This window comes from Empidonax traillii, unplaced genomic scaffold (assembly GCF_003031625.1).
Source record: "Empidonax traillii isolate 1590-97213 ecotype Southwest subspecies unplaced genomic scaffold, ASM303162v1 scaffold237:size1322474, whole genome shotgun sequence".
In the NCBI taxonomy this organism is placed as follows: Eukaryota; Metazoa; Chordata; class Aves; order Passeriformes; family Tyrannidae; genus Empidonax; species Empidonax traillii.
The window spans coordinates 1,078,109-1,094,715 of NW_020955430.1; the positions used below are offsets into that span (position 1 = coordinate 1,078,109).

At 43.8% G+C, this 16,607-nt stretch overlaps 1 protein-coding gene across 1 annotated transcript in view; it reads left to right on the forward strand.

Moving 5' to 3' along the window:
• The first annotated feature begins 7,949 nt into the window (after positions 1 to 7,949).
• The window catches only part of ACSL4 (acyl-CoA synthetase long chain family member 4), a 33,236-nt gene continuing 24,578 nt past the window's right edge, over positions 7,950 to 16,607 (forward strand). The window contains exon 1 of the mRNA XM_027888418.1: positions 7,950 to 8,062. The gene's annotated coding sequence lies outside the window, so the exon portion shown is untranslated. The remainder of the gene's footprint in view (positions 8,063 to 16,607) is intronic.

Here is a 16,607-nt window from a genome sequence, read left to right on the forward strand (position 1 = left end):
TAGCACATGAGCCAGACTCGTGCTCAAGTGTAGCACCAGAGAAGTCAATGGGTTTGTACCGGAGAATAATTTCACGATATTTGATAATATTTCAGTCATCTAAGTCACTTCCCTCTTAGCAAGCACAGAGCCTGTGCTGCTGAAGTCAATGGAAGCTCGTTAAGTGCCTGATCTGGTTCTCACAGAGTCTGTTTTTTGTGGAAATATCTGTTCTTGTTCCTTTGGTTTGCGTGATAACTTCCCAGGTTTAATTATGTCTATTTACAAGACAAAGTTTGTGCATGGGGTGTCAAGTTATAGGAATTGCATTGAGATAGCATTTACTGAATTTACAATGTAAAAAAAAAAAAGTGAAAATTGAAAACAAGCCTCAGAAATTAATGGATAGGTTTAGCATTATATGAGTAGCAGAAGTAAAAGGAGACGCTTAGAAATTATTCATTTTTGTCTGTAGTGCCTCCCCTGCACTACAAGTATTTTATGTGCCTCAAGTGCTGTTGTAGCGCTTTGGAGAGGAGTATAAAAGTCTTTAACATTTGAAATTATTAATATGGGGGAAAGGATGAAAGAGTAGCATTGGTTATAAATCTAATTTTGTAAGTAAACTTGATCAAGAAGTTGGTGCTTCAGTTTTTTATCATCTGAAATTCCCATCTGAGACACTGGACAAAGCTGCTCTCACAGTATAACTAGGACAGCCCCAAGACTTTACTATAAAAACTCTATAAGGAAAGGGTGTCTCACCTTATAAATTTGGTTTTTTGGTAAGAATTTGATATTGGGTCAAAATTGCAGATCCACAGAATTTGCATGTGCAGTGTCACATGGTGAATAATGTTGAATGATCTTTTATATTAACAGCACCAGTTGTGCAGTGAGAGATCATCCTTATTAAACAGGGAATCCACAGAAGAAAGAGAACTAGGGATTCAAATCTATAAATAAAATGGGAGGCGTCACCAGATCTGCCATTCAGAGGAGTATCTGTTTATTCTACCCAGCAATATTTCAGTCTAAAGGCCTTGTCTCCTGTGGTCAGCCGTTTCTGGGAAAGGAACACACTGGTGTAACATTGAATAAGAACAGAGCTTTTCATTCTCTAGTCATGCTCAATATAAAACACACTTTGATAGAGAGCAGAGATAAAGGGGGGAAAGAGTGAAACTGTGTTTCAGTCTGTGCTTTGCAGGTCTCCACATTACAGAATTTACTCTTTAATATGAGAGCTTACTACACCAGCCCAAGGCATCTGTAGCTGGTCTTTGGGGAGTTCAGATCTTGCCACAGCAATACGTTAAAAAGCATGTCTCAGAAATATAACTGCTTTGTTTTAAGCAACCCCTTAAATTCTGAGGACTAGCCCTGCTCCTCCACTACATGCTCTGCTCTTGGGATGTTCAGTTCACTGAGCAATCTGCAGGCAGGACTGACCCACACTTGGGCTGTGAGGAGAGGAAAGGTGCTGCTGCTGCACTCCAGTGTCCCGGACTGACACGTGGGCTACTCCCAACTCTTCTCCTGCTGGGTGTTACTGTCAATGCTGATCAATAATGCCTGAAGGAAAAATAGCCATTCTGCTGCTTGTGGCCCTGATAATGAAGAGATAAGTGAGGCATCTCATCAGGCCCAGTAATATGGATGAAGTAATGAAAATAATATTCTAAAAGTTGGTGAGAGATGGAATTGTTCAGGCTGTTTGTTCAGTGGGTATAATGTACCTTTTGTTACCCTATTTTTGCACTGCCTTCTCATTTTCTCAAGCTGCCACAAGTCTTTTATGTGAGGATGCTTCTATTGTGTAACAATGAAGGAGTTAAATTATCTAGGTGACACAGGCTAAAGCTGAAACTCCCTGGCATCATCTTTCTTAACTATCATTGTCTGGTAAGAAAATAGGCAGGTAAGGGATACCATTCACCTGAACAAGAAGAAACTGTTATCGGGGCATTTGTCAGCTGTGTGTAACAATGATACCTGGGCAGGCCTGTGGAGCCAGATCCCATGGCAGATATGGGGGTGTCTGCTTTCCAGCAGTTTTGGGTTCTGAATACAAGAGCAGCAGGGGCAGAGAACCCCTCAGAATCCAGCTGTTGCCCTTCCCAACCCAGTGCCTGTGAACTCGCTTCCAGAACTCGGCTTCATTCACAAGCATTTACTTCTTCTACAACTACTACAACAATTACTTTTGCAAACTATTTGCATACATAGTGTCAGGTGAATAAATAAAATAACTGACTCCAAGAATCAACTTGTAATAGAACTACTGACAGAAACAAAAGTATAGCCCTTAGAAGTATTGTGTAAATGAAGCATATTCTATTAACATTTCTTGCCTGTATGACGTTAATTGTAAACTGTAGGAACAACATGTACCAGTAGGTAGCAGCCACTGATATGACAAACTGATTGTGTAAGTAGAATTCTCTTCTGCTTTCACGGCAAAAGGGAAGTCCATGTCACAAATGTGAGCATTGAAAAGAGTCACAGCTTTGTTATCTTTACCACAGAGTTACAAACTGAATTTCACCTGCACTCTCCATTAAAATCCAGACCTGAGTGCTGAGTCAAATCCTTGATCTCACAGGAAGCTTTTTAAGCTAAGAATTCAAATATCTTTTGGAAAGACACGGTGTTAAGCAGCACTTCCCATCTTTGTCTGGTCTTTCCGTTTTTTTTTCATGGGTAGACATTCTGTGTACCACAAATGTTATGAATGGAAAAAGATCCATTTAGATGCAAAGATTTCGACAGTGAAGTTACTATGCAAAGGAAATGTTGACTTGTTGACTGAAAAATGCTATTTAGAATGTAGGAACTTGTTACTCTGGCATCTTTGTCCATATAAGCAAGAGATTTTATAGACCTAAGTGGAGAGGAGAAGTAAAAGTCTATGTGGGGAATGTTTTGTGGGTGACTTCTAAACAATCTGAGAAAGGTGACCAAGGAAAAAGAATTGTATTTTTCTTACACTGTTTATTGTAATATGCAAAATTGCTGAAGGGGGTCTGTAGCACTACTGCAAACTGTGCATAAATAACACTTTTCTCTTGGAATTTGTGTTCCTTTTTTAATGGTCCATAGTGCTATGGAGGAAACTGTGCTTGGCTGCTGGCAAAGAGTGCAGTGATCAATCAGCCTCTGAAGAAAGAGGCTGTGCTAGAAAAAACAAGATATGACTGAAAGCTTTGCTGCAAAGGCAGAATTAAAAGAATGTAAATTGAATTCTGTCAAAATCCTGACTTTTTTGACAAGCTGGGTGAATGAGCTCCTCACAGGTACACTGTCTAGTAAATCAATGACAGAAAGCTGCAAGACTGCCTCGTGAGGACTCCCTTGCAGGTTCAGGAACAGGCTGAGACAGAAGTGCTGGAGCCTGTCAGGGCAGACTGGCAGCTTGCTGTGACTGAGCCAGGATGTGCAGAGTATTTTAGTGCAGGAAGGATACCCACTTGCTCTAAACACACACAACACTTCTGTCCTTGGGCTAGAGGTTTATGCTGAGACTCCAGAATTTTACCCTCTGGGCACAGCCATCTCTGAAACAAAAGGAAGGTGTATCTGATGAAGGCAGGATTAGTTTGTACTGATTCTTCTAGGGATTTACAACCCTGGAAACAGGTGTTCCAAGAGTCATTTACAGATTGTTTAAAAAGCTGTTCATAATAACAAGATGACTTCGTAAGACTTGCATAAGTAGATTGCCAACCCAATACCAAATAATTTTCAGAAATTTGTCTTAGATGTAATTTTAAGTAAGTAAAGAGCTCACAGTCTGTCAGTGTTAAGGACTATTTGTTATATTTTCTGCTTTAAGAAATGAAATAGCAAAAGCCAACAGAAACACACCATTTAATCTTTGTGTCATAGGTGAATTGTTACGTAGGAACCTAGTTACTCTAAAATGACTAAGTATTTCTTTCTGCACCAACCATGGTTTGGACACAAGATTATATCTGTCCTTCATGCAATCTACTGATGCATATTTGCCCCTGAGACTTAGAGGAACCACTACAAACAGATAAGCAGTAAGTTGAGTCATTCTAACCTTACCAACAGTACTTCTCACAACACAAATTTGGAGAATTTATGTGCACGTGCAATTGCTCCCTGTGAGAATTGTATGTGTGGGAACATCACAGAGGATATTGCTTGTACTTCCCTGTTTCACGTACCTTGGAAATGCAGCTGAAGTGGCAGCCAGCCCACAGACACACATGCTCAGGACTTGTGTTATTTTTTAAAATAGATTATTGTATTTTTATAAAAACAGAGCTCAGATGAAAAATTGGAACAGTGTTAACATAAACTTTTTTTTTTATGATTTCTTTTTTTTTTTTTACTAGCTAGAGTCTCAATAAAAACAGATAATCATGGAAAGATATCAATTGGGAGCTGTCCTTGCTGTTTCTATCAAGACAAACTTCTGCCATCACCTATGTAAATAGAAAAACTATTGAGGTCAAGGTCCTCACTGAATTTTAGTCTTTGCTCTAATGAATTCCCCAAATGGTTTCACACTAAATTAGGGCATCATATTTAAAATGCTATGATTCCTTTAAAGGAAACTGTAATACTCAAGAGATATTGATGATAAAGTATGGAACAGACTGGAAGATGACAATTTTTTAGCCATATTTTTGGCCCTTATCTATCCTGATCTAATGGGCTCTTTGCAGTAAGTCTGGCCTGTTGTAGCTGGTAACTGTGGTTGTGCATTTTAGACTGGATCTTGAGAAAACTTAAATAAAACGTTTCATTTTTATACCATTTCATTTTATTTCTTTCGAATGTCTCTGGGCAGCACCAGAACACATTTCATCACGTGACAACTACTCAAAGTCTTCTTTGCAATGACTGGTGAAAGTTCCCTCGTGTGCTCTCATTGCTCCGGTGTCCTGAAGCCCAAGCAGGCAGAACGTTCCTGTCAGGCATTACCCCTGCAGAAGAAAGTAGCTCCAAACTCTGCACACACCTGAGCAGGTAATGAAGGTGATGTTTTTGCAAAATACAGATGCTACGTGCAAGCAGGTACATGTTTCTGTTCCATGCAGGGAACACGGCTTAAACCAATTATGTAATTACCTAATGCAAGTATAGGTTCAGTGCTTGCTGCTGCTCATTTTTCTACACAGTGACTCACAGGGAGAAGTCATATTTGTGTGCATCAGGGGAACAAAACTGATTACAGGTTTTCAGTTCAGAAAACCTATCAGACTTTGTCTCTTCTTTCCCTCTGCTCCCTCCCCCAAAGGCCCAGTATTATGGCTGGAGTTTTTTTATTCTTTATGTAAAAATATAGAAATTTGTTATTCCCTGACAATTGTTATAAGCACATTTGCAGATCATATTTGAATCTGGTTTCATGTATAAGTCTAAGGGGGGAATGGAACTAGCTGAACAAAAACCATCAAAGAACAAAACAAATCATACATTTGGAAGCAGCCCCTTCCTAAAAATACCACCCTTTATTCACAGCCATCCTTCAGTTCCCCCTGCTTGAATTTCTTCCTTGGAATGCACTTCTTTGGAGAGATCAGCAATCCTTTGTGACACCAAATGTGTCTGACTGACTGCTGTGTTGGTTCTGTTGCATTTTCTTTTAGAACCAGAGAGTCAGTTTAAAATGGTCTGGAGTGGAAAGAAGAGCATTAGTCCCGATGGGCAGAGTTAAAGTTCAGGCCCAACGTGCTGCAGCTTTTGCTTTCTTTTTAATGATGTGCTCTAACTCAGGCAACTTTTCTGGGAGAGTCCTTGCTCCAAAATGGCCAAGTTTGTGTACAAAGTTTGTTTTCTGTTGTTTTTATTCTAGCTGCACGCTCTGTGAAGAGACAGGGTCGTATTTAAGAAATCCCTGATTTCACCAGCCACTGCTCCTAAAATAAATAAACAATTCACAAGGTTCCAGATATTGATTTACTACTTAGATTAGAAGTGCTAACATTATGCAATCCCTTTGCTGATATCAGGAATGAGGTGAGAAGCTGTTGACTCTCCAAGCTTGTGCTGAATCCTGGGTGAAAACCAGAGACTTCCTGACCATAGGCTTGTCTTAGCATCCTGTTTTGAAGCCTTTGGAAGTATCACTCTTATCCTCAAGGTGTTATTAGTTGACCATAGATATATTATAAAAAAAGAGAAAATAAATCTGTTTCTGCTTCGCTTTCAAAAAAGAATGTTTGGGTCTAAATGTAAATATTTCTTATGACAAATAAAAGAGCAACTTCTACATCAGTAAATCCTGATGTAGTAATTCAGGTGGGCATTTGCATACCTGTAGCTGCAGGAAAGGTTTCCCATGGTGCTGCTTCTGAAGCCTCCACAGAACAAGGTATATTTGACTCTTCACCTGGACACCCTGTCTGTACTAAGTTTAATTTTAGGACTCATTATTCTAATGATAACGTGACAGGTTATACTTTCACCTCAGATTGTAATTAACCAGCCCTTATTTCCCCAGGAGTTGGCCAGACACCATCAGAAACAGCCTCCTGTTCTAACTCAGACATTGATCTGCCCCACTGTGGCCACTCCAGTGCTCCAGCTGGCTTAGGCACAAGACGCGCTTCCTTACACACCAGCCACATCCATCATGGTAAATCTAAGCTCAATTCATTCAAAACTTAAGACTATAGGAAGTACAGAACAGTTGGAACAAATAACAAATAGTTTTTCTTAACCATTCACTGTCTAAGAAAAAGATTTAGAAAGCAGGCTCATGTGCCAGTGTTTTAGTTGAAAATATAAAAAAAATTGTGGCAAGTTGGTTTGCCCAACCTTTCTGAAGTATTTTGGAAGGTTACATCAAAAAAGTATTTAGTCTGCATGAAATAGATATGCCTTTGGGCATCTTGTGCAATCCAGGTCCTCTCATTAGTGATGATTTGACATTAAGTAAAGCAATGGGGTTTGAAACAAATTAGAACAAAGTGAGAGTAAAACACTGCCCCAAGTGTCATATAGTCCAAGCAGAGCAAAACCCACACAGTGATTCAGCTCAGCCTCCATTTGAGGAAGTGATGTGCTTTTGGCTTCTTGAAGAATGAGAATTATTTAAATACAGCATCGACATTGCATGTGCAGTTGTTGCCAGAACATTTTAGCATCCTACAAGGTGTTGTCTTTTATGGGAGCAAAATCCTGTTACTAATCATAGCAATGGCTTGTTTGCTAATTTTGTTTTTTTCACACTCCGTCCCAGTCCATATGGGGTGGGGGAGGATAGTACTGGACTTCTGCTTGGCATCGATGGAGCATGGAATGTTTCCCCTTCCTTTACATGTTATTAAGCAGTGGCATTGTCAAAAGCAAGTTATTTTGTGCCAGTTCTCTTCTGAAGAAGCCTCAGACTCCAAAACATGAGAAACCATCTGGCAAACTCTGGCATGAATCATGGGGATATTTGTAGCCTCTGGCTTTTTGAACCGCACTGTGAGTAATCCCAGTTGCTCTCGTCAGCGCTGTCGCTGAAACCCATTTCTTGTGTTCTGAACAAAGACCGGAGGGGAGCCTCTCTCACTCGGCTTTGGTGGTCTCCAGTTTGTCTGGAGACAAGAGTGGGATACAAACCCCTGAGCTGCCTGTTCCAGCCTGACAGATCCGGACCGGCGGCCTTGCTGCTCCCGGCCGGGGCCCGCTGGGGATCGCCGGGGCTGTGCCCGGGGCTCTGGGTGAGTGGGGGGTTGTTGGATGGGTCCAGCCCCGTGCCCGTAAGGCCCGAGTGCCCCTCGGCTCCCGGGAGCTTCACACAACACCGGCAGGCCCCGCACCGCGTCGGGGCCACCGAGCTGTGCCCGCGGCCCGGTGTCGGTGACACCCCCTCCATCCGCCTGCGATGGGACACCTCGGGACACCTCGGGAGGGACAACCTGGCCCGGTCCCCGAGACCCCTGTCCGGCGAGGCCCGGCCCGGCCCGGCCGCCCCCGCCCCTTCCCCGGCGCGTCACGGCCGCGGCGGGTGGATTGGGCGGCACTGGCGGCCAGCGGGGCTCGCTCCTCCCCCGCGCCCTCAGCCATTTTAGCAGCCGGTACCGCCGCCGGTACCGCTGCGATCTTCGCCGGCAGCGCCGAGACCGGGCGCGGTGAGTGTGGGACGGCCGGGGGAGGGACTGGACGGGCCGGGGCAGAGCAGCTCCGGTGCGGTCCCCTCGCTCTGCCCCTCGGCAGCATCTGGGCGCGGCGAGGGGCGGGAGGGTCTCCCCGCGCATGAGGAGGGGGCGAGGGGCGAGAGGGTCTCCCCGAGCACGGGGAAGGGGTCGCGGGACTGGCGCTGCCCCCAGGCCGGGTGGGCCGGCGGGGGCTCCCGGCGGGGCGGGGGCGGCCGGGTCAGCCGGGACGGAGCGGGGGTTACCCGGGGTCAGGTCCCTCCCGGCGGCCGCGGCTCCGGAGGGCCGGGCCGGGAGGATGTGCCGGGGCTCGGCGCCCCGGTCCGGGGGGGCAGGAGCGGCCCCGGCCGCTGCCCGGAGGAGATGCTGGCCCCGAAAGGCCGGCTGGAGGTGCCGAGCGGGGGTCGGGCCGGCGGCCCCGGGTGAACCCGGGCGGCAGCGCCGCTGCCCGCGCCAGCTCAGCCCCGGGCCGGAGCTCCGCTCGGGGCTTCCCCGCAGCTCCGGCGCCTGCCGCGGTTCTCTATCCCCTCCCCAGCCCTCGGAGCCGAGCGCGGTCGCTCCCGCCGTCGGCCGGACCCGCTGCCGCCGCTCCCGTCCCTCCATCCCCCGGCACCGGGCGGGACCCGCATCCCCGGCCGCTCCCGGGGCCTGCCCGGTGTCTCGGCGGGGCTCTCGCTCCCCCCGGAGCCCCCCGCCCCCGCCGGGATGCAGAGGAGGAGCTGGGCTCGGGAGATGGGCTGATGCTGATCAGGAGAGGTGATTGCACCGCTCAGCGCATGCTTCTCTGGTCCACGTCACAGGAGCACCTGTTAGAGGAGAGCAAGAAACGGGATGAATATTTCTGCCGTCCTGTTCCTCTGTGATACGTTTTGCTTTTTGGTGTCCTACAACACGCGCTTGATGGATTTTTGAAGCGTATTTGGGATGCGAGTGCATGTGCACTGCCTGCCTCAGCTGCACAGACCTCTGCTGATCTAGTGCTTCTGTTTGCCCAGTAATAATTTTAGCATATAACTTTATAACCTAGCATATGGCTTATAACTTTTGGGAAAACAAAAATTAAATACGAGACAGTATGTTAGGAAAAGAGGAGTTATAGTACAAAATAGTTCTATGAGGATGCTCAGTAAATATAGATGGAGGTTATAGAGAAATTTGGTGTCAGTTGAGGATTGTTTCACATAAAGTAAATAAATAGCTGTAGTCCCTGATGGTGGTAAAAGACGATTGTTAGGGTAAGGATAATGTCTGTCCTTACTTGGTTGCTCTTTTCATCTTGGACTGTTGCAGCATAAAAATAACAAAATGACATGGTCTGTCATTTACTGTTGTAGACAGACTTGCAATTGTGGCCTTGCCAATTTCAAGGGCAAAAATTAGCAAATAAAGCTACACGCAGGCCATAGAAACATGGTTTTGTTTTTTTTTTTTAGGTTCTACTGTTTGATTCTTTGTGATTTGGCATCTCAGACTGCAATGATTAAAAACATCGATTTTTTTTTTTCTGAAAATGTGAAGTTATTGAATTTTAAATAAATAAATAAATCTCCAAAACAATCTTTTCTCTCAAATAAGAGACAGTTAGCAAAGTTTGATTTCATGCTTTTTTTCTTCTGCTCTGTGTGCACGGATACAAAGTTTGTATTTCAGCACAATTCTACAGAAGCCTTAAATATTTCCACATAAAAGTTATTTTGGAAATTTGTAATGCATTTTTAACATAGCTCTCATTTCTTTGTATTTACCAGTTCCCCTTCACTGTTGTCTTAAACTTCAGAACTGTATGAACTTGAAACAGATAACGTGCCCTCAGGAACCCTCCTGTGGTGGGGTTGTCATGAGGTCTTCACTATTTTGGGGTTTGCTTCTCATGCAAACTTGATTCATGTATGACCTTTAACCCTCTCTGGAACATCCACTGCAAGTCTGCTGCTTGAATAATCCAACAGGAGCAGCTATAAATTTGCAGCATAATTAGAGCTCAACAGATGACACCTCCTATAGTGAGGATTGTGCTTCAGCCCTTTTATAACACTAGAGAAACCCCTCTGGAGCCAGTCACTAAGGCAAGGCCTTGCATACAGATATATGCCAAGATATCTGTTAAGATATATATCTAGTAAAATAGATGCAGCCTCTTTTAAATGAAGTCAATATTAAAATTAAATACAAAACAGTAGCCTGAGCCAAGTAAACATGCAAAATCTATTGAAGTTAATGATAAATAGAGTTAGGTAGTTAACTTGACAAATGAATGAGGGCTTGTTTATAAGAAAGCTCTTCTGAATAAGGCATTGCTTAAGCTAAAAAACAGTTGGAGTTAATCATTAGGGGAAATCTTCATTGTGTACTCCACTAAGCATGTGGTCACTGTGCTTCAGGACATGTGTTTTCTCAGGAGAGAAGGAAGTTGCATGGAAGGAGGAAAGCAGTTTCCTGAGAGACAAAATTTACAGTTTTGTTCCGTCTGTTCGTAGTTTGGAATGCTATTTAGATGGGGCAGTGTCTTCCACCTTTTTTGTGAAAGGCATATCTCAAAAGCTGGCCATGCTGTTTAATTTTCCTGCATTCTAGGGCAGCTGCAAAGTGACTGTTCTGGTTCATCTTTGTTCCGAAGTTGCCTCTTGTCCTCCCTGTAGCTGGGGTTGCTCTCCTTCATGTTTCCATTTGGAATAACCTAGCTGTATGGAAGGCAAAGCTTAAGAAAGTATTTCTCCTCTGCTGGCAGAGCTATGCTTTACAGTGGATAGGAATTATTAGTACTTTGCTGGTGCTTTTGTTTCCTTGGTTTTTTTTGGTTGGAGGCGGGGAAGGAAATTAGGAGTGCCCACAATCTGGTGACACTCCTAGAAACTGCTTGTTTCCTCAAAATGTGGAACTCTGCAGACAAGCACATACCAAGGAAAGCTGAGTGCAGCACTGGTTATTCCTTCTGTGGACACTCACTCAGAGTAACTTGTCCATACTGAAAGTAAAACACATGCTGGGAGTGGCGTGACAGGTTTCTGCCATGATCTGTGGTGGCCATGGAGCGTGACAGCACCAGGGCCCTTTCTCAGACTGCTCTTTGTGGTCTCAGTGGTGGATGGGAGGGCCTTGCCTTAATCCGGGATATGCTGGAGCTGTGAGTTGTTTTCGCTTGTTTTATATGGACTGGAACTAAAAGACACCGTATGGAAAAAGACTTGGCCAGTAGCCAGAACTACCTGGGACTTGTGGCTTCACTTCCCTTCTCTGCAGAAGGTGCCTAGTGGGACCTGAATTGAGCTCAACAAAAACAGTTGGACAGAAATTAAGCTACAGCAGGTCTGCCTTCCCTGCCCTGCTTCTTCTCAGGGCCATCAGTTCCTAATACTTCATATAAAGCACACTCGTAATCAAGACACAGCTTTGATCATGTGCCAGATGGGCATAACACTATTTACCTGACCAAGTGCATGATACAGAGCTTAGGAATGAATGGTGGGGGTGGAAATTCCTCGTGCTGTTGTTGTTGCCCTAGATAGGCAGCCTGTCTGCTGTTGGGGTTACTGTGCTGCCATGCCCAGCGTAGTGTCTGAGTCAGGACTGAGCTGGGGGCTGGCTTCAACCTCATCTTCTTTCTTACTGTGAGCGAGGTGAGACATTGGAACAGCTTGCCCAGGGAGGTTGTGGATGCCCCACCCCCTGGCAGTGTTCAAAGCCAGGCTGGATAAGGCCTCGAGCCAGGCTGGTCTAGTGGAAGGTGTCCCTGCCCATGGCAGGGGCGTTGGGACGAGATAATCTTTAGGGTCCATTCCAGCCCCTGAAGTTTCTCTGTTCCTGCAGTGGTTTGATACGAGGTGTGTTGGTAAAATGGGCTGGAGAGTTATTTGTATCCCAAATATAGCAGTTAGTTATATCCCAAATATAGCAGAAAACTCAGAGGCACGCTGAGCCATTTTTCAGTATGGAAATAAATAGCCCAGGCAATCTGGGGAAGTGGAGGAGAAGAACAAGCAAGGAAAGGTGATTGTGGGCATTGGACTGGGAGGGGGTGGGAAGTGTTTTCCTTCAGCCAACAAGTTGCCAGATTGTCAGTTTGTATAATGGATGATTTTTAAAGCTTGTGTATGTGAGTTGCTTAGGATGGAAGTGAGGTTGGAGCTGCTGTTTCAGAAAGTCAGTGTGCATTTTATTTGCTTTGCTTTTGGATTAATAGCTGTGTAATGTGAAGGATGTGAGGAATTGCTTCCCTCTTTCTTTGCTTCAGATAGAACTAAGCACGCCACTGAAATCAAAGAGTACTTTTCACCTCAGTAAAGTGGTTTTAAGGAATCCTAGATATTGAATTTTATTTATTTGTTTGATTTTTTGCATGGGTTTTATAGTACAGTTAATATCAAATCCCTGCATACTGTACACCTGGGAGTTTGCTGGGCTTCAAGGTGAGATATCTTTATCTCCAAGGTAGAGATAAAGTGATTCACTAATTATCACAGATTTAAGAGTCTCGGATTTAAAGTGATCCAAGGTGGATCCTGAGTTATCACCTTAAATCCGAGACTCTTAAATCTGTTATACTTGAATAGCACTGTTGTTCACTGAGGACAAAACTAATGAACTAGGACTTCCTTCAGTGTATGTTGCTGTGACTTGATTTCCTGGAGTATGTTACTGCTTCATCAGTAGAGCATCTTTTTTTAAAAGCATCCTTGCAACTTGCCTATTAGGCAATAGATTTATATTTCTTTTGAAGTTCTTATTATAAATTCACTGGTCTGGCAATGGCAGCTGTTAAGTGTCAAACCCCAGAGCAGAATACCTGTTTGCACATCTGTTTTACTTTAAACTGTGTGATGATGCTGCAGCTCATCTCCTGATTTTTGCTGATCACTTCTAATGCCCACATTTCCAAACACTGATGATCAGGAATGTTCTGTAGCATAGGTGTGTAATGGTACTTAGAATAATAATGTATATATTGATTTCTTTTAAAAAATAGTTGTTCTTGAAAGCCTGGGAAATTAGAAACAAGTTAACATGGCAAGGACAGGCTTAAAATAGCACATTACATCCCAGTACTTGTTCTCTCACAATTTGTACTAATTAAAGAGATGTTTAAATTATCATTTGAATAACACTGAGGTAGTGTTCTGTTTTAACTCTCCTTACTAAAGAAAATAAGATTGTAAATGAGCAATACCAAGAGAGTTACAGAAATGCTTGTGTACAATTTCTTTTTAAAAAATTATTTAAACTTATAATTACACTAAATACATTCTAGGAGACACAGCAGTAGACTGAAGTGATGAAAGGATGGTTGTTGTGTTTCCTAAACCGCTGCTCTGCACATTTTAGGCTGCAAGATGTGCGTCCTGCACCGCCCCTTCTCTGAGGTTTTCCTCTCTACGTGCACAGGCTCCGTTTCAGCAGTTTGGTGTCTGCTTTATAGCACTGCTTGCTTGTGTGTTTGCTGTGGAACTTTGCAGAAGTACCTCGAGTGGCAGTAGTGCCTTTGGCTGAGGTTCTTACTGAGTGCTGTTCTTCCATGGAAAGGCTGCTGACAGTGCCTTCCACCCACAGCACTCTCCTGAGTGCTTTGACATCACTGGGGTTGGGTTGCTGGGGACTGAGAGCTTAAGCACCTTCATTTCCGTGATGAAACTCTGACCTTTAAATGACACGACTGAGAACAAATGTCAAGCATCCAGGTGCTGCTGCTGCTTATTTCATTCTATATTTCCTTCCATCCCCAAAGAGCTGTATTTGCAGCCTCTGCCCACCATGCCTTTGGTGGAGCTGATGCACCCCTTGTACATCACCTACACTGTCAGAAATGGAGGGTAGCCCATAAAATAACTCTATAACTGTCCTCCCTGTAAATGACCCACAGGCCCTCTTAAGGGCCTTATTTGCACAAATCTTGCTCACAGATCAAGAAAAATATTAGAGGAACTGAATAAATTATAATGTTAAGAATGGGATACCACAGAGAAAAATTGTGTTCCCTGTTGGTAGTTATAAGCACATTTGTTTTGTATTTCCCAGTTCAGTGTCTTGGAAAAGAAATATAAAGCAAATAAATGGTTTCTGCAGAGCACAGGTGTGCCCTGAGGCACTCCTTTCTCTACCACAGTAAGAACAGCCTTAACACTTGTGTTAGATTTGCTTTAACTGTGAATTTTTCTTTCTATCCCTCAGTTGCACAAAGGCTTTTGCAGAGAGAAACGCTGCCATGCTGATGTATCTGATAGGTTTTCTTGTGAATATTTGCCAGCATGGCCATGTCTTGCTGTGGAATCCAAAGGCCCCCAGCTTTGGAGGGGCTGGCACTGTGCCCAGTGCAGGCAGGTCCCACCACAAACCTGCTGTAGGCATTGGAGAGAGCCTGGTGTTCCTCATTCCATCATCTCTGCTCTCCACAGCATCCACGGGACACACCTGTTGATTTCTGTCCTCGTATTTTTTTATACAAGAGCTACACTTCTTGGTTCAGGATAAGATGTGCTGATGAGCCTGAAATTCACTGGTCTTTTAAGAGAAACCTAAAGTTGTGCTGTGTTTCTGGAGACTGAGCAGCCAAGTTGCTCGTTCTACATCCAGCTTACTCAGCTCAATAGCAAGCTGCAGATACCACAGTGTTTGCTAAAACAAGGACTTTCTCAAAATAAATAAATTTTTGCTTTGTGTAGCAGTTGCTTATCTGGCCACAAGTCTGATTAAAGAATTCCAAATTTACAAAACAGTAACTTACTTGTTATGTGTGTTTCTGTGCTCTAGGAGCCACCTGTACAACTTAAACCAGAAAGCACACCAAGATGTTTAGGGAAACACTGGACTGCAAATAACAAACACTGTCAGTTCCTCACAGTCTGTGAATACAAAGCACAGTCCCTGTCCTGTTAGGCAGCTACTACAAAGTGTTTGATCTGAGTTCACAGTGTCGCAGTTCACCATTTTATTGCACCTGTCTGGGGCAGGTGGCACACAGGGCAGAAGGAGTCTTTGCATATTTAAATGCGTGCTGACATCAGTGTCCCGGTGGGCGTGTTGGGCTGAAGGGAGCTGGGTAAGACTATACCGAGCCTGTATTGTCCTTCCTGGCAAGAGGATGCAATTATCTTGCTGGGAAAAAATAAAATAAAATAAATAAATCAAAGCAAATTGATAGAAGTGGTCAGATTTACTGGAACACTTCACCTTGCCCCAGCAATCCAGCCGGTGCTTTGTTGGTTCCTCTCCAGCAGTCACACACGCAATAGTTTTTGGAGAGATTATGTTAAGTTCAGTTTACCTGAAGTACTTGATAAGTAGAATACACAGTGAGTCATTCTTATTAAATGTTTTGTCTTGGAAGCTAGAGGAGTTGAGCAGCCTGTGGAATGTCACTACTTCAAATACGCTGGTAGGGTTGGAGGAGCTGGAAGCTGCATATTGTGACACGCTGAGTGTTGGCTCACAGCAAAACCCCCAAAATTTATGAATGAGGGCATTTGTTTCATAGCTTAAGATGACAACTTGGCAGCCAGCAGCTGTTTCCTGCATCATAGAGCCACTTCGGATTAGGAAGATTACTAACTCCTGACCTCCCACAAATAATAAATTATGCCCATTAAAGTATTTTGGCATGTATAAAATGAATCTGCAGTGGCTGGGAATAGCGGAGTGGGTGGTGGGTTTTTATTTGAGTGTTTTTTGGTGCTTAGTTTGGGGGTTTTTTTCCTTTCAATAAAGATAAAAGTAGGCTCGTTTTCATGCTATAGCTTCTGGTTGCCTCTTTTCCCTAATACACTTCCATGAAAATACCAAGCTTGTAAAGGCTGGGGCAGCACCAAATTGGTGGAGGCTACTTTGTTCAACAGTAGCTCATTTTCTGTGTGTAGCTCTAATTTAAGGCTTGTTTAAAGTTCTTACAAAGCTACAGTGTAAAGGTGCAGATAATTCTGTGTCAGCGAAACTAAACCAAGGTGATGCTGCCACCCTCACAGTGCCACTCTTGTGACTGCGTGTGGAGCTCTGTCACACAGCCATGCTACTCAGAGGTTGTGTATAACTGGCTGCCTGCAAAATCTGCACCCCAAAAGAACAGCCAAAATTCCCAAAAGTCCAGCTGGGATCACCACAGTCCAGATCTAAGTGAGCTGCCATGAACCTAAATCTGAAGACTCAGGCAGAGAACCAGCAAGCTTCTTGCACTGTATTCAGTTCTCTTTTGGAGTCTGTTCCACTGAGGTCATGTTTTTGTCAACAAAGTAATTTGCTGAAGTTGTGTTGTATCTTAAAAATTGCTCCAAGTACTGACCTCTCTAGCCTCTCTTCTGTTCCTAGAATGGTAGTTTTTGTTTTGGTCTTCTTACACAACGAAACCCATATACTAAAAGAATTGCAATATTATGTAGGTAAAGTGGAGTTTTACAGTATTTTCTATAGCTTTGAATGTTATGTGGAAGAGTTGAGACACTAATTGTGCAGCTAGTGGTGATATCCAATAACAGCAAAGTGATACAGGAATAGAAAAGAATAATGAAAGAGAAAGAAGAGATC